Source organism: Mus musculus, chromosome 6, assembly GCF_000001635.26.
Source record: "Mus musculus strain C57BL/6J chromosome 6, GRCm38.p6 C57BL/6J".
Taxonomy (NCBI): Eukaryota; Metazoa; Chordata; class Mammalia; order Rodentia; family Muridae; genus Mus; species Mus musculus.
In genome coordinates this window covers 130,391,108-130,410,826 of record NC_000072.6, presented here as the reverse complement: position 1 = coordinate 130,410,826, position 19,719 = coordinate 130,391,108, and the positions used below count along the sequence as shown (strand labels likewise).

Here is a 19,719-nt window from a genome sequence, read left to right as displayed (position 1 = left end):
TACAATTTGCAAAACACATGAATCTCAAGAAGAACAAAGACCAAAGTGTAGATACTTTACCCCTTCTTAGAATTGGGTCCAATACAGCCATGGAAGGAGTTACAGAGACAAAGTTTGGAACTGAGACAAAAGTATGGACCATCTAGAGTCTGCCATATCCAGGGATCCATCCCATAATCAGCTTTCAAATGCTGACACCATTGCATACACCAGCAAGATTTTGCTGAAAGGGCCCTGATATAGCTGTCTCTTGTGAGACTACACTGGGGCCTAGCAAACACATAAGTGGATACTCACAGTCAGCTATTGGATGGATCACAGGGCCCCCAATGGATAAGCTAGAGAAAGTACCCAAGGAGCTAAAGGAATCTGCAACCCTATAGGTGGAACAACATTATGAACTAACCAGTACCCTGGAGCTCTTGACTCTAGCTGCATATGCATCATAAGATGGCCTAGTATGCCATCACTGGAAAGAGAGGCCCATTGGACTTGCAAACTTTATATGCCCCAGTACAGGGGAATGCCAGGGCTAAAAAGTGGGAGGTGGTGGGTAGGGGAGTGGGGGGGGAGTGTATGGGGGACTTTTGGGATAGCATTGGAAATGTAAATGAGGAAAATACCTAATAAAAATATATATTAAAACAGGAGAGACACTGAAACTTATAGAGGAGAAAGTGGGGAAAAGAAAAAAAAAAAAAAAAAAAAAAAAGAATTGTTGTGCCTTAAGGCATTCCTAATACATTCTTAGTTGCAATTACCATAACTCAAAATCAAGGAATAATTTAAAAAATAGTAATATAACAGAAAATTTCCTACAGCCTATTCCAAATCTGAAGCTGAGGAAATTCAGTCCCTCATTTTTCTAGTTGTCCTGCTAAGGACACTGGTTTTGCTCTCTCTGGAGGAGTGTTCCTCCTCTCAGTCTTCCAGTATCAGTTGTGGACATTTCTTTTGTAGCATCTGGCACATGTTATTTCTTTCCTTTTCTCTCAGAGCCAGCTAACTTTCTTTAAGCAATTTCCTTTTTTCGGTTTGTTTAAGAGGAAGAGCAGAAAATCATAAGTTTGAGTATTATTCAGAGGAAATTTAATTCTGCCTTTCTTCTTGTAACCTCTTACAGGATACAGACAATGAAAGCCAAATTGTCCCCCACAATTGAGGGATCAATCACCTTCAGAATCGCTTCAGAGTAGAGACACAGGTAACAATACCTGCTCTTATTATTTTTCTATCAAATGATCAAATATTCTCTAGAGAATTTCACATGGTGTGACATGAGAGCAGGATTGATGCAGAAGCCTGGCTGGTGGTGTTAGATGAGGTTAACTCTGGCAACAAGTGAAAACTGTTATTCTGCACTGGATAGTTTCTTTCACAGTATGCTGTGACTTGTGTTGTGTGCTAGGAAATTAAGGCATAGTGAACTATAGTGTTCATTGCTGTTTAACTTTGTCAAATGTTTATATATTATCTGTCTGAAAGATGTGATGATAGGAGCCAGATAAGATGGATCAGTGTGAAATGGTAATTTCTCTAACCCCACATGAATGTGGAGAATTCACATTGTAATGTTGTCTTCTGGAGACATGCACCTTAGCTTGCCAGTGTCACCCCAAGAGCAGTAATAAATAATAACAATTTTGAAAAAGAATTTTGTATTGGAAAGATTCTTTTTGACCAAGAAATAAGACTAAAAGTAAGTAAACACAGAAAACTTCATGAAGAGAGAGAGAGAAAAAAAATTATAGAAGAATGATGTAACATGTCCCATGTCCAGCTTTTTCCTCTTATTTTCTACTGGCTCTCCTCTCAGGTATTAATGTAAGTGTAAGGTCAGTTACAAATACATACTATTTACTGATACAGTCATACCTATTATCAGATTGTATCTTTCATGGGCATTAGCTCATTTATGCTGCATGGTGACATTTATTTTCATATATCCTCCTGTAGCAATATCATGTATGAATATATTATATGTAACAGGATTATGTACATGGGATGATTTGAGATTAAAACTTCATATTGTATCCTCTATGCTTCGCTATGATATTTCCACACCCTACCCAGTAATATCCCCATTTTACTTTCATGGTTGCTGAAGTTACAGAAGTGAAGATTTTGATCCAAGAACCTCAGATGAGAGAGAATATTCAGCATTCCCTTCTAGGTCTGGATTAGTCAGTGGGAACTCTCCCAGTTGAATCCATTTACAAAGTACAACCATGGATCAGATGGTGTAGACTATGGCTGGGTGGAGACATTGATCATCTCAGCTGATTGGGGTTTCAACCTGAAAGATATGTATTTGTCTTAGATCACCTGCAGTATTAACCTTCAAATATTCCTTTGAAGGTAGTGTCTGGAAATCTCAAAGAGTCATGTATAAATAAAAAGAGTGAAAGATCACTCAATATTCATGCATTTATCAAAATGTGTAAATAATTTTAAGACAACAGTTTTATTTATTTCCAAAGTCTTGACTCTTTGTTATTTGAATAGGTTGTTTACAATTTTTCAATGATTTTCAGTGGTTCCAATTTTCCTACCATTTTTACATGCTGAATATTGTATAAAACTGACTATGTCAATATCATAATGACTCATTTGTAATTTTTTATTTCTTTTCATATTTCCTAAAAATTAATTCTATAACCATTAGAAATATAAAGAACTTTAATAGAAATCTGCACAGGGTTTCTCCCCTGAAATGGAAATCAGGGTCACTCCATATTAGGGTGTTTGGATCATTAAGTGAGTCAGACCCCTACCTTTCCAAACCCCTCAGATACAGGTTCCTTCCTAAAGGTAAACAGTTAACGTATTTCTTTAGAAATCAATCAAGGGCATATTTTAACAGAGATCATACTTCACATACTCCCAAGACGAGTGAGCAGGAGGTCACTTATTCAACAGTGAGATTTCATAAGTCTTCAGGGTTGCAGAACCAAGTGAGTACTGAGGAGACTCAAGGGCCCAGAGAAGCTGGCCACAGAGGTAAGTGTTTTAACTCCCTAAAATAAAATGTTTTAAAAAATACATTTTAAACATTAAAAATTAAAAATATCTTATTAGCTTCTTTGCAAAACTATAATGTTTCATTTCATCTGGGCTTGGCTGTGCACAAGGGAGGGAGGGGAGAAAAGAATATTAGTTGGAGGGTAATCATTAATCATGTACAAAATTGTTCAAAATTAAGCTTTAAAAGCAAAGCAATCAAGTTTTAACGTTAAAAATAGGAAAAAAAAAAAACCAAACAAACAAACAAAAAAAAACCTCTGTCTACTTTTTAGTCGTTACCTAGTTACAAAGGAAACCAGATGGGTGGAGTAGAACAATGGGAGTCTATGTGGAAAAAAAAGTCTTTAAATAAAGAAGTGAGAAACCATTAGGAGGTTTTTTTTTTTTAAATTATTATTATTTAGTCTAGTCAAAAAGAATTCTGAAACCTTTAAAACAAACTATAGTCTGAATAAACACCAAATATTCTAGAAAAATTATCCTAAGAAAATGAAACTTGAACATTAGGAACAATACTTTCATTCTCAAAGAAAGTGTTTTAATTGTCGTAAGTATCATAATATCTAATGCAAGATGGCATGGACAGTTGTCCCTCCTAAGAGTAAGTCTCCTAATAGAAGTAAAGTTACAGCTAAAGAAAGAAGGGATAACAGGTTAGAGGGCTTGGAATGAGTAAACCCAGTGTGAGTTTCTCAAAACTTCAAAGAATAATTTTGTTTATTAATGAAAAAGCAGAAATAAAACTTTTTATTATCAGTGCACACTGTCACATCTGTGCTCCAAGCTGAGACAGTTTTCTTCTTTAATGCAGTGGTAATCAGAGACATGAGCTTCAGATTCCAAATGCATTAGATAGACCAAAATATCCAGTACTATATAGAGCAAAATCAAACTTAAAGAGGAAAAGATAGTGGATTTATAGGCCTTTTCAAGGATGAGGATGTATACAGATCTGTTCCTGAGCAGCTGTGGTTCCCTACCAGTTCTCAAGAACATCCATCCCTCTTTCTTCCTCTGTGTCCTCAGTTATCTTTCTTGGTGGACTGCATGCTCCTGTTTGGTATCTTGTACTTGGATTGTAACTATGCCTCCAGTGCCTTCTCTAGAATGCACTTTTGTTCCTGTACAACTGGTGAGGGCACATTCCTGTCTTCCAGCTCCTAGGTTGAGTCTGGAAAATTCACAAGGCCAAGGCAGAAATAAGTTCTAAATTTTGTGAAAATTCACACATATAGGATTAGTATTGTGGGTGCATTTTAAGTAGAAATCTAAAATTTTGACATCCAATTTCAGTAAGTTTGTATCACTGACTTGTGCAAAATCTCCCCTTGTTTCGATGCTACACAACTTGTAATTAGTATTGAGATGTGTTCTGAGAATTTCATTATAATCTGCTTTTTGATCTAAGGTGATTGTTAATCTTACATGAATGTTTTGTGATAAACAGCTATTCAAAGAATTGATGACATTCATTTCCTATTTCTTCAATGTATATTGAGGACATGCTTGAGTAAAAAGACTTCATCTGTACAGAGACATTAAAGGTTACAGTTTATTGGATTCCTCCACAGTTGCAGAGGAAATCACTTCTAGCCTGTGCTAAAACATAGCTATGTATGTGAATACATTGCATTCCTTGTGTTCCAATAAGAATTGTGCCATTTCTTAATGTTATTTTAGTTCATATTTTCATGGTGTGTTAACTATTAACTCAATATTTTGCTTAGGCTGTTATTTGAAAATTTGTTCTTCAAAAAAATGAAGTGATTGGAATTCTAACATAATTTTATTCAGTTGTATTTTTTATGTTAGAGTCAACTTATCTTACACAAAAATTGATGTCTAAGTATGTGTTTCTATAGTGAATTAATTCAAGTGCTAATTTATATATGTTAAAGTAGCAATGAAAACAATGATTTGTAGGGGAAGGCCAGGTCAGAAAGGCAGCAGTTGTTGGGTGGGTGGGGGAGCAACCTCATAGAAGCAGGGGCAGGAAGGATAGAATTGGAGGTTTCTGGAAGGGAAACCAAGAAAGGGGAAAACATTTGAAATGTAAATAAATAAAATATCCAATAACAGAAAAAGTGAACAATTTTTTTAAAAAGTCTTTATGCCTAGGTAGGGAGTTGGAGTGTCACTTATATACAGAGGTATAGTATTTAATTGTTTATATAAATAACTTGAAATTTGGCTAAGGTATTTTTTAAATGTTGATTCTTTATATTTTTAATATCACCAAAGTTACAGAATTAATTTTATTATTTTTTATTTTTTTACTTGGTAAGTGACTGAATCAAACTGTTTCTTAATGTTCCCTCATACAAACTGGTGACAATAAATGTGCTCCTAAAACAGTTAAGGTAACAAAATGACTTATTACATTTAATAAATAAAATGAATAAGCATGAACTTCTTAAGGCATAGAAAAGACCAGTGGGAAAGGCAAAATAAAGAAATGGAACCTTTCTCCTAGGAAAAAGGGAAAAAAGAAAATAGGGATTTTTTTGGCTGTCAACATGAAGCTTTTTTCTAATCTTAAATTTTAATATGCACTCCTTATGAGCATTTTTTATATTATGTCTGTGACTAATTTAGTTTTTCAGTGTAGTCAACAAAAAAATGAACTGCAGGAAATTCTAAACCGCCACCATAACTGCAGCATCATGCAAAGTGACATCAGCTTAAAGGAAGAACTGCTGAGAAATAAGTCTATAGTGTGTGGTCTAGGCTCAATAAAGAACAAAACAGATGGCATGGCAAAACCAAGACTGTTTTAGCTTCCTCTCAGCACACAGATAAGGAGCAGGGGAGGATCATTAACACAGAATTACATTATCATCTATTGTTTCTTCCCTAGAAGCTTTGAAGTCCAACAGGAAGCTAAAGATGCTAGTGATCTCTGGGTTAATCTGTTGGGGATTTCTTGTTTCATGCAGAGGCTTGGAAACCCAGACATTCATGTTTGGATTAGGAGAATCTTATAGTTTATAGAAGTCAGTGTCTGTTTGGCATTTGTACTGCTCCCTGGGGAGGGAATTACAAATCAGCAATCCTGAGAATTTTGATTGTTTTGGTCTATAGGAAAATCTTAGTCTCCAACTTTGTTACTGACAGAGTACCAAACTTTTTAGTAAGAGTGTATTTATCAACTACTTATACTAAAATGGACTTAGAGCATCTACATGGATGCAGTTACAAAAATAATTGTGTGTGTGTGTGTGTGTGTGTGTGTGTGTGTGTGTGTGTGTGTGTGTGCCTGCATTCAATCTGACTTATTTTGAGAGAATTGGCCTGTTTGTACCAAAGTGACCCTTCCTGGAGCAGACATGGGAACTACACCATGGTGTGCATGCATTGTCAGTGACAGATGAATGAAGGTAGAAAGATGAAAAGACCAAGTATTCCAGAAACCTTTTTTACCCTTCATCCTGACTGGTCATCTTTAACTGACACAGTTTATTATTCATCATTAACTATTTTTTTTTCAAATTTGGAGATAACAAAGAGATCATGTATATAATCTTACCCCTCTGTGATAGTAAAATGTGATGATTGTCATTATGTCAGGATTAATATATTTACATTTTTTACATAATATATTTTGTGATAGGAAAAAAGTTCCAAAAACATCTTTGAACTATTCCAGACAAATGAAAAATGCTTTTGTCATTACTTTAAAATAACTTCACTATCTGAAAAGGGAATCATAATGATGTAATGCCTATGATTATGAGGCTGAGGGAGAAGGATTATAACTTTCAGGACAATCTGTACATTGCAGCAAATTCCAGGCCACCATGAGCTACACAAATATACCTCTTCCCAGAAAAATGAAGTTTGGAGATAAAGTTTGTTAATAGAGCATGACTATTACCAGCCCCTCACTAAACACAATATTCATATTGAGCTGATCTTGCTACAAAAACTGCACACAGTTTAATATATTCAACTTGAAAAATCTTTGAAGGTGGGCATACAATTGAAGGCATCAACATAATCAGGAGCACAGGCTATGAACAACAAAACCTCCTTTATATAACTCTTATTTCTCATAAGGTAAGAAGAACATGTAATACAGATAATGAAACATTGGTAAGTGCACAAAAGTACGTGGACCAGTGTACCTATAATGCATTACTTCAGATCTAGAATTCTTCCATCAGTTTAGCTGCCTTGAGTAGCAAGTACTCATTGTCTCTTGTCTAGCTCCTGGTATCTTACAAGTTTCTGCTTCATAGAGTTGGGCTGTTTTAGAAATCTGATCTGCCTGGAATCACAAAGATGTTCCTAAACCTGGTGTTTTTCACTTTGCACACCATCCTCAAGTTCATCCAAGTCCATCACAAAGGTCAGCATCGCTCTTTGGGTTTTACTGTGACACATGATGTCATTCTCTAGTCCAGGGTGACTTGGAACTCACTGTATACCCAAGGCTAGACTGGAATTCACCACTTAGCCTAGGATATCCTTACACTGGTGGTGACACTACTGTCCTGTCTCCTTATTTGGAGTGCTCAGGTTAAAGGCATAAGTCATCATGCTGGGCTGATTCATTTCCCTTTAAGTATTCTTTTGTGTGTATGTGTTACATTTTCTCTCCTGATTCATCAGTGATTGGCACATGAAATATTTTGGTTTTTGTTTTGTTTTTTATCTTGACTGTTACAAACAATGTTGCATAGATTATGAGTATGCAGGGGGCTCTGGGCATTATAGAATCTCAATTTCTGAGATCTGTGAAACTTTTGTTTTTGTCTTTTACACAGGCTTAATAAATACATTATTCTGGTAATAGAATAGCTGAAAATAAATTTAACCATTTACCTTCTCTGTTGTAGGCAGCAAAGTTGAAATACACTGTGTATTGCACCCACCTCGGCCAGCAAGCAAGACGCAACATGGTCAGATTCTTCTCAATAGCCTTTATTGCAGGAATGCCTCGATGCTGCTACGGGCACCCCGGGAACCCAGGGAGGACTGCTTATATACACCCCAGGACTGGGGAGGGCTATGTGTCCCCCTGGGATTGGTCGGCCTGTCGACACTTCATTAGCATGCACCCACTTGGGAGGGGTTGGTGCCAAGTGGTGACTAGCGCAGGCGCAGTAAGGTTGTTTATGGCCACGGTGCACCAGAAACCAGCACTATCTTTTAGGCGTTGGCTGCCTACATCTCCCCCTTTTTTGTTTAATAATATGATGCTGGACTAGGTCTGGGCAAGTCTGTCCATAGGCCACGGCTCCTGTCTTAGGTCGATACTTTCATGTCACAGCCTTACCCGTCATAGGGTTACCCTATAGCCTCCATGCCCCATGTCTTAGGTTGGTCTGTGCATAAGGAAAGTTGCCTGTCACTGGATCCTGTGGATCTGTGTGACTACAACTGCCAGACGACCTAGGGTGAACTCTTAATTTTTTAAAGAGGCCAGCCAAACTTTGGGAGTTGTGCCATCTTCAATCACCATCAATGCTTGGTACACCACTGCCTTATGCTGAGCGTGCTCTCGTTTGAGTCGACACAATAGCCAGATACAAAAGACACAACCCAGGAGGACCACTGCCCCCCAGACCAACATTCCTTCCCATTCCTTAAAAAATGAGAAGGCATTGGTGATCCAGGAGGTGAAGTCCCCCAAGGTGATGGGGTCTAGTCAAGAGCCGTTGAGTTTGGCAATCTGGGGGAGCAGCTTTCTGGACAACTGCTCAGCTTTAGTCGACCAATTTTCTTTAAGATACTCAGATAAAAGGTGACTCTGTTCAAGAGACTGAGAGAAATTAGCTTGTAGAGGGGTAATACACAAACCTTTAAGAGATATTTGGACAACTTTATACAATTTTTCAACCTGTTCTTGAAGTAAGTCTATTCTTATGGAATTCCTAATGGTTGCAAGGAGAAATAAGAGAGAGTCCCATCTGCTTTGATATGATTGAGGATGCCTACATGACAAAATGTGGCCACAGCTTTTGTTACAAGTGTATTCATCAGAGTTTGGAGGACAATAATAGTTGTCCCAAGTGTAATTATGTTGTGGACAATATTGACCATCTTTATCCTAATTTCTTGGTGAATGAACTCATTCTCAAACAGAAGCAAAGATTTGAGGAAAAGAGGTTCAAATTAGATCACTCAGTGAGTAGCACCAATGGGCATAGGTGGCAAATATTTCAATATCTACTAGGAACTGATCAAGATAACTTTGATTTGGCCAATGTCAACCTCATGTTGGAATTATTAGTGCAGAAGAAGAGTAAAAGCAAAACGTTTGCTATCACAGGATGCAAGGGGTATAGAGAAAAAAACAATCCTTAATATCAATTATTATTATAGGCCAATCAGCAGGCAGGCTATAGAGCAGGGGTAGGCCTCTTTGTATTGGGCCCATAATTTGCATTTGATTATCAATAGCTCTAAGATCATGTAAAAGTCTCCATTTACCTGATTTTTTTCTTGATTACAAATATAGAAGTATTCCATGGTGATTGGGAGGGTATAATAGGTCCTAATTCCAATTGTTCCCTTACTAATTTCCTGGCTGCTGCCAATTTTTCAGAGGACAGAGGCAATTGAGGAACCCATACAGGTTCCTCTGTTTTCCAAGTAATGGGTATACTGCCCTCAACGACCCCTAGGAAAAACACATTCCCTTTTTATCGTGTTTTAACTTATTTGGTACTGGCATAGTTATGCCTTGTAATGACTTTCCTAACCCTTTTCCTGGAGTGTAGCCCATACTAAACATAATTTCTCAGGCTTGTGGGGAATACTCATTAGTTAATCTAAGATCCATCTTGGTTAAGACACCCCTGCCCCATAGGGTCACAGGTATGTCCACAATGTAGGGGAGGAAATTTCCCGACTTACCTTCCTCATTTTTCCATGTGAATTTTTTAGTACTAATAAGGGGAGCAGTCTTATAACCTAGACCATGGAGGCTTTGAGATGATGTTTGTGAAGGCCACTTCGGAGGCCAATCATTAGTGGAGATGAAACTGCAATCTGCACCAGTGTCTAATAATCCTAAAAAAGGATCATCCTTCAACTTCTAAAGTTAACATGAGATGGTTTCCCAATTCCATAGATAAGAAAGCGAACCGAGAACCTGTAGAACCCAGTCCGCTCTATCCTCTTACTTTATTGGTTGCTGGAAAATATTTATGTAAACTGGGTAATAGCAACAATTTCACAATCCTATCTCCTGGAGAGATGGCTGAGATGCCACTGGGGGAGGCCACTAAGATCCTCACAACCCCTGTATAATCTGGATCAATCACTCCAGGGGTAATTTGTAATCCTTTTAAGGCAGACGATGAATGTCCAAGCAGCAGCCCCACAGTGTCTTTTGGAAGGGGGCCTTTAAAATCTGTCTCTATGGGCTGTACCCCCATCTGTGGGGTTAGTACGAGTCTGGTGGTGGAGGTGAGGTCCAGTCCTGCGGAGCCCGTAGTGGCTCTCCTTGGTCTCTCAGATGTCGAAGAGATAGCCAAGGTTTCTTCTGTTCTGTCTGAAGGGCCCCATATATTTGAGGGCCCTGGGGATGTGGGCCTCATTGTCCGTTTTTTGACCTGGCGCCACCATATCCTGTTTGTAATGGTCGGTCATCTATATCTTTTGTTGATCTGCACTCATTTGCCCAATGTTTTCCTTATCTACATTTATGGCATATTCCCTGCTGCCTAGATTTGTCTAATGTAGTTCTCTTTTCATTTTGAGGACATTGTCTTCTAAAATGCCCTTTTTGGCCACACTTATAACAAGCATCATTGCTAAACTTGTCCAACTGCACTACGGCTGCCAGTAGGCCTGCATTAGTTAGTGGGCCCCCTAGTTCTCTGCAAACCTTCATCCATCCTTCTAAACCTTTATGTTTATAGGGTGTAATGGCTGCTCTGCATTCCTTAGTGCATTGCTCATATACTAGCGGTTTGACTAAAGGCATAGCTGTATCAGGGTCTCCAAAAATTCTAGTGGCTGCTTCAAAGAGGCATGCTACAAAATCTGAAAATGGTTCTGTGGGACCCTGAAAGATTTTCATTTATTTGGGCATAGACTGCTTCAGGATAATTTGTTTGATCTAAGGCAAAACACCCTAAGCCTAGGAGCATGTCTACATCCCAATGCCTCTGAGGGTCTTGTCCTGAGGCTAAATTAGCCGCTGCCTGGCTGTTTGCATGTTCATATGACAAAGAACTCCAATCTAAATACTGTCCGGATGATAGGCATGCCCGAGCTATATTGTTCCAGTCCCCAGGGGTGAGGCAATATCAAGCAAGCACCTCGACCTGTGCAACTACAAAGGCTGCACTCACCCCGTAGGTATGGACTGACTCAGTCAGTTTCTTGATAGTTTTAAAACCCACTGGCTAGTGATACCACTGCCCTTGTCCATCAACAAAAACTGGAAAGTTTAATCCTATTCCTTTCAACACCTCTGGGCAGAGAGGAGGTACCTGGTCTAACAGCCCTAGAGGACTCCTTTTTTCCTGTGGAATCAGGGTTGTAAGGTGGAGCTGTTGGCACTTCGGTTTTGTCCTTTTGTTGACCGATACTCCCTTTTTCATCTGGTTGGCTCTATATGGCCAATCCGGATCATACCTATCCCTCTCATATTCAGCTGCCTCTTCTTCTAGGTCAGCTTCATCATCTTTACTAAGCTCTGAGTCACTGGAAGCAGAGCTTGATAAATTTAAATCCTTTAGAGAGGGATATATCTTCACTATTTCCTTTTCTTTATCACTGATTACTTTTATTTTCCTCCCTTTTTTTTCCTTTTTCTTTCTCTCCCCTTTAGCCCTTTTTCTTTTTTCTGCTCATTCGTTCCTTATCTTCCTCTGACATACTTTCTTGTTGTTCTGTAAGAATTTTCTGACCTGCCTTTACCACTTTGACATCCTGCTTATCTTCTAAACAAGCTCGTACCATGTGTCAAAGGGGTTTCATGCCGGTTTTTAAAAAAACAAAACAAAACAACAATGGCAAGAGCTACCCACACTGGGTCTATGGGCGAGAAAAACATATTCCCCTTAAACCCGGAATCAATTTGGGAGACCTACCGGTACCGCCGTTCCTCAGCTGAAGAGTTCTGAATCCACGGGCCACCAAATGTGTTGTGCCCACCTAGGCCAGCAAGAAAGACGCAACATGGTCAGATTCTTCTCAACAGCCTTTATTGTAGGAATGCCCTTGATGCAGCTACTGGGACCCTGGGGACCCAGGGAAGACTGCTTATATACACCCCAGCACTGGGGAGGGCTATGTGTCCCCATGGGATTGGTCGACCTGTTGACACTTCATTAGCATGTACCCACTAGGGAGGGGCTGGCGCTAAGTGGTGACTAGCACAGGCACAGTAAGGTTGTTTATGGCCATGGTGTTCAGCGCCATCTTTTAGGCGTTGGCTGCCTACAACACTGGTTCTGTTATGGTATAAAATGTCATTATTTCATCATGAACAGAAAAACATGAAGTGCATGTAAACAGACCTGCCAGAATTCCAGCTTATCCCTTCTGAAGATAGATGATGAGGATGAACTGGTGTCCTACACACTCACTTGCTCCTTTTTTCTCTTAGACTCTGTTCCTAACCTTGAATAATGAGATCTTGAATCCAGTTTATTTTTTCATTTGTATATGGTTGTCATGTAATGTGGACAAAACTGTGGGACATATATCTGTTAAGAGGAAACTCATTACTACAGAGACACTTGTATCTTTCAGTCCCCTCCCTTTCTCCGAAGTCTACAAGAGAGTCCCTCAGAAAGCATATATTTCCCTGATGAAATTTAACCCTTTGGTACAGCACATCATGTGGCTGGCAGTTTATTTATCTCCATATACTACCAAGTAAACTCCCTCTGTCTAGAAATTGCTCTTTGGAGTCCAAAAGTTAGGCTGCCTAAGATAAGTAATAGGATGACAACCAAGAAAGTAGCTGAGCTCCGGTACTTTCTCCACAATGAGGTGATATGACAAATGTAGAATTAAATGGTTTGACCAGTTAGTCCCATGTTGATTTTCACTGATCCTCTCCATATCATAGAATACTGAACAGTATTCTTATATTTTGAAAAAAATCATATCCCTCTTTAAAAATCATTATTTAAAAGAAAAGGTTTTCAACATTCTGACATTCCTATTAAAATTATTACTAATTAAATTTCTTCAAAAATGAAAAGTTTATGTTTCTAGAGAAAGATTTCAGGATCACTGTGACACCTTTGTAGTTATAACATGAAACCATATTTGTACAATAATTTAACACATGTTTAAACAACAACATAAAAATTTTAATGTCAAATAATACTTTAATTTTCCACTTAATATAGTATTCATAACCAATTTGATTTTTAAATATTGTTATTATTGCTATTAGGAGTACTAATAGTAATAGTAGTATTAATATTTTATTTATTCATTTCTCACTCATCCCCTCCTGGGCACTCCCTCCTATAATCCATATCCCATCACTCTTTCTTCTCTGATAGGGTGGTGGTACCCAAGGTATTCCCTTACCCTGGCACATCAGGTGTCTGCGATGCTAGCTGCATCCTATCCAATGGTGGCCAGACAAGGCAGCCCAATTAGAAGAACATAACCCATGTAAAGATACAGATTTTGGGATAGTGCCAACTACAGTTGTTCTGGAGCCACTAAAGATCACACTGCACATGTACAGGGAAGCATAGGTCCAGCCCCATGAATATTCTTTGTTTGCTGGTTCTGAATCTAGGGGTCGAACAGGTCTAGGATAGTAAATTCTGTTGGTCTTTCTGTGGAGTTTCTATCCCCATCATCTGTCTACATAAAATAGGGTCAGGGATTGATGTTTTTCCATGGGATGGTTCTCAAATTAAGCTGGTTATTGGTTGACTGTTTCATCAGTCTTTGTTTCATTCACAATCTCTGCATTTTTTGTACACAGGAAAAAATTTGGTTTAAAAGTTTTGTGGATGTGTTTTTGTGACTTTCACTCCACAGGGATTCTTTCCTGGCCATAGGAGGCAACCTCCCCAGGCTAAATAGTTCACAGCTAAGGATACCCCCATTGATTCTTATGTGCTTCCCCTATCCCTGGTTTCCATCTCTTCCTGGAGATGTCTCCTACCACCTCACCCACGAACATCTGTTACAGATTTCTATTAATTCTCATGGCCATCAAGTTATCTCTCCACCCATCCTCACATCTGAACCTGAAACCCCACAACCCCTGATGATTCCCTCTCCCACCAAATATACTCCCTCCGTCAGCATTCTATGACTATTTCATTACTGTTTCCAAGTGAAACTCAGGCATCCTTGCTTATGTCCTTCATACTGGCTAGTCACATGGGTGTGCGGAGTGTAGCATGGGCATCCTGTATGTTATAGCAAATGTTCACTTATAAATGAATACGCACCATGCATATCCTTTTGGGATTTGGTTACCTCACACAGGATGATACTCTCCAGTTCCGTCCAATCACCTGCAAAATTCATGATGCCTTTGTTTTTCACAGCTGAATAGTATTCCATTGCGTAGATGTACCACATTCTTTATCCATTCTTCAGTTGTGGGGCATCTATGTTGTTTCCACTTTTTGGATATTATGAAGAAAACTGCTATGAATATTCAAGTGTCTTAGTGGGATGGTGGAGAATCTTTTGGTTATATACCCAGGAGTGGTATAGCTGGGTTTTTTTGTTTGTTTGTTTGGTTGGTTTGGTTTGGTTTTGGTTTTTCAAGACAGGGTTTCTCTGTGTAATCCTGGCTGTCCTGGAACTCACATTGTAGACTAGGCTGGCCTCAAACTCAGAAATCCACCTGCCTCTGCCTCCCAAATGCTGGGATTACAGGCATCTTCCACCACTGCCCAGCCCTATAGCTGGTTCTTGAGGTAGGACTACTGTTAGTTTTCTGTGAAATTAAAAAAAAAAAGATTTCCAAAGTGGTTGTACAAGCATGAGAGCTTGTTGTACCAGCAATAGAGAAATTTTCTATTCCTCCACACACTAGCCAGCATGTGCTATCACTTCAGATTTTAATCTAAACCATTGTTATTGGTGTAAGGTGGGATATAAGAGTTGTTCTGACCTTCATTTTCCTGATGGCATACAAATTCAAATATTTGTTAATGTGCTTCTTTGGTATTTGAGATTTCTCTGTTGAGATTTCTAGTGTTTAGCTCAGGCATAGAAGATGTAGTAGATGAAATTGATACATCAGTCAAAGAAAATGCTAAATCAAAAATGTCCTGCCTTATTCAAGAAGATTTTGATTTCAAGGCCAGTTTTGGATATATATTGAGACTTCATCTATGAAACCCAGTCATAAATCATGTCATGATTCCAATATCTCAGGACACCTAATTTTTTTCTTTTGACTAACTTATTGAACTGACATCAATTTTGATTTAAATATGCTACTATTAGGAAGTCACTATAGAAAATGAACATGGTGGGACTGAAGGCTGCTTCCCAACCCACCCACTCCTGCTTCCTAGCCCTGGAATTCCACTGTACTGGGGCATATAAAGTTTGCATGACCTAGGGACCTCTCTTCCCAATGATGGACGACTAGGCCATCTTCTGCTACATATGCATCTAGAGACACAAGCTCTGGGGGTACTGGTTAGTTCATATTGTTGTTCCACCTATAGGATTGCAGACCCCTTCAGCTCCTTGGGTGCTTTCTCTAGCTTCTCCATTGGGGGCCCTGTGTTCCATCTTATAGATGATTGTGAGCATCCACTTCTGTACTTGCCAGACACTGGCATAGCCTCATATGAGACAGCTATATCAGGGTCATGATTCAGATGATGTGCTTACTGTGCATCTGTGAATAGTTTTCGTCTGCCAGATCATTTTCATCTTTGTCCATGTTCATCACAATATTCTATTGACTGTGCTCATCATATTTCATCGCTGGCTAATGTGTATACTCATTTCTACTTCATTTTACCTATTCTATCTATAATTCATGGGCCACTTGGCCATTTATCTTCCTTTTCTGTCCTATGCTAAATCTAAATACTCTGTTTCCCCTAACTTAATGTATGGTTCAATAAAGGTTGTCCTCTGTTGAAGATTTTTCCTTTGCCCTCTGAGTTCTGTAAGTTTCACCCCACTTTACATTCTTTGATACATCTTCTCATTACACCACCCAGATTCAATCTCACTTGCCCAAGCCAACTTTAAACTCCTGATCCTCCTGCCACTGCCTTCCAAATGCTGAGGCTACAGATGTCCTCCACTGCATCTGTCCACACTAGTTATTTAGGATTTGAATGAATATTTCCCATAGATTCACTATTCATCTTGCCCTGCCTATTAGAAGAAAGACTGTCTACAACAATCTTCTAATCCTTTGGGAGTCTCATCTTTACTAAACCCTAGTCTATATAGGAATCAGCATCATTTCCTTTCACAAATGTATTGAATGAAATTTTAATTATTAGTTAATATTTGATCAAGATCTTGTTCAAAATCCAATTCTAACATGGTTTTTAATACTAGTCATTCAGACTACCAAAACTTTATCACCTGTGTTTATCACTGAGTTCATAGGCATGTATCACCTTTTTTTTGTTTTATTTTCTACTCAACTTTTAAAATTGATTTTTACCAGAAGATAGTTGTAGCACCTAATACACTAAACAGCAGAGACTGCAGTTTTGTTGAATGAACGGAAGTCAGTCAATCACTTTGTTTTAATGAAGACCTGTAGCTATGAGGTGCAGAATTCAAAATAAAAAGAGCCAATCTTGTATTCTGGGTCCCTCAGAGACCAATCTGCACAGGTGAGCACGCAGACTGAAGAGGCAACACAGCTTTTGAGACAGGCCCCGTTTCAGGCCGTCATCGTCAGCCAGGAAGCAGATCTATGTGCCAGACCTCTGTGCACATTACCTGCAAGAGGAGAGCTTGCCTGCAGAGAGTACTCTGACCACTGAGAGTCAGGAGAGAGTTGGACTCCCAGGAGTGCTGACAAAGGCTAACAGAATCACAGGAGGAACAAGCTCCAACCAGAGATAGCTATAACAACTAACACCAGACATTACCAGATGGTGAAAGGCAAACAGAAGACTCTTACTAACAGAAACCAAGACCACTCATCATCACCAGAACCTAGCACTTCCAGCTCAGCCAGTCCTGGATACCACAACACACCCAAAAAACAAGATTTGGATTTACAATCGTATCTCATAATGCTGGTAGAGGACTTTAAAAAGTGCATTAATAACTCACTTAAATAAATACAGGAGAAGAGGGCTAAACAGGTACAAAGCCTTAAAGAGGAAGCACAAAACTCCCTTAAATGATTACAGGAAAACACAACCAAACAGATGATGGTATTGAACAAAACCATTCAAGATCTAAAAATGGAAGTAGAAACAATAAAGAAAACCCAAAGGGAAACAGCTCTGGAGATAGAAAGCCTAGGAAAGAAATCAGAAAACATAGATGTGAGCATCAGCCACAGAATACAAGAGTTGGAAGAGAGAATCTCAGATGCAGAAGATTCCATAGAGAACATCGGCACAACAATCAAAGATAATACAAAATGCAAAAGGATCCTAACTCAAAACATCCAGGAAATACAGGACACAATGAGAAGACCAAACCTACTGATAATAGGAGTTGATGAGAATGAAGATTTTCAACTTAAAGGGCCAGCAAATATCTTCAACAAAATAATAGAAGAAAACTTCCCAAACCTAAAGAAAGAGATGCCCATGATCATACAAGAAGCCTACAGAACTCCAAATAGACTGGACCAGAAAAGAAATTCCTCTAAAGAAAGAGATGCCTATGATCATACAAGAAGCCTACAGAACTCCAAATAGACTGGACCAGAAAAGAAATTCCTCCTGACACATAATAATCAGAACAACAAATGCACTAAATAAAGATAGAATAATAAAAGCAGTAAGGGAGAAAGGTCAAGTAACATATAAAGGCAGGCCGATCAGAATTACACCAGACTTTTCAACAGAGACTATGAAAGCCAGAAGAACCTGGACAAATGTTATACAGACACTAAGGGAACACAAATGCCAGCCCAGGGTACTATACCCGGCCAAACTCTCAATTACCATAGATGAAGAAACCAAAGTATTCCATGACAAAACCAAATTCACAAAATATCTTTCCATGAATCCATCCCTCCAAGGGATAATAAAGGGAAAACACCAACATAAGGGCAGAAACTATGCCCTAGAAAAAGCAAGAAAGTAATCCTTCAACAAACCTAAAAAGGTAAAATCTACCAAGCTGAACTCTCAATTCTGAATATCTATTCTCCAAATGCAAGGACAGCCACATTCATTAAAGAAACTTTAATAAAGCTCAAAACACACATTACAATTCACACAATAAGAGTGGGAGAGTTCAACACCTCACTCTCACCAATGGACAAATCCTGGAAACAGAAACTAAACAGAGACACAGTAAAACTAACAGAAGTTATGAAACAAATGGATTTAACAGATATCTACAGAATATTTCATCCTAAAACAAAAAGATATACTTTCTTCTCTGCACCTCATGGTACCTTCTCCAAAATTGACCATATAATTGGTCACAAAACAGGCCTCAACAGATACAAAAATATTGAAATTATCCTATGCATCCTATCAGATCAACTCTTACTAAGGCTGATCTTCAATAACAACATAAATAATAGAAAGCCAACATTCACGTGGAAACTAAACAACACTCTAATCAGTGATACCTCAATCAAGGAAGAAATAAGGAAAGAAATTAAAAACTTTTAGAGTCTAATGAAAATGAAGCCACAACATACCCAAACTTATGGGACACAATGAAAGCAGTCCTAAGAGGAAAACTCATAAGTCTGAGTGCCTCAAACAAACAAACAAACAAAAACTAGAGATACATTAGTAGCATGACAACAGATCTAGAAGTGCTAAAAGGAAAAGAAGCAAATTTACCCAAGAGAATTAGACAGCAGGAAATAATCAAACTTAGGGCTAAAATCAACCAAGTGGAACAAAAAGAACTATTCAAAGAATCAATCAAACCAGGAGCTGATTCTTTGAGAAAATCAACAACCTAGATAAATCCTTAGCCAGATTAACTAGAGGGCAAAAGGATGGTATCTTAATTAACAAAATTAACATATCAATAGAACCTGAGGAAATCCAAAACATAATCAGATCCTACTACAAAGGCTATACTCAACAAAACTGGAAAACCTGGATGAAATGGACAATTTCCTAGACAGATATCAGGTACTAAATTTAAATCAGAATCAGATTAATGATCTAAACAGTCCCATATCCCTTAAAGAAATAGAACCATTCGTTAGTAGTCTCCCAAACAAAAAAAGCCAAGGACCAGTTGGGTTTAGTGCAGAGTTCTATCAGACCTTCAAAGAAAAACTAATTCCAATTCTCCTCAAACTATTCCACAAAATACAAACAGAAGGTACTCTCACAATTCATTTTATGAAGCCACAATTACTCTGATGCCTAAAAGACACAAAGACCCAACAAAGACAGGCAACTTCAAACCAATTTACCTTGTGAATATTGATGAAAGAATACTCAATTAAATCCTCACACACCGAATACAAGAACACACCAAAACAGTCACCTATCATGACCAAGTAGGCTTCTTCCCAGGGATGCAGGGATGGTTTAATATATGGAAATTCATCAACGTGCTCCACTATATGAATAAAAATCACATGATCATCTC

General features: G+C 38.5%; 1 pseudogene; it reads left to right on the top strand.

Moving 5' to 3' along the window:
- Positions 1-1,509: 1,509 nt before the first annotated feature.
- Positions 1,510-12,615, top strand: Gm6584 (annotated as a pseudogene).
- The last annotated feature ends 7,104 nt before the right edge of the window (positions 12,616-19,719 follow it).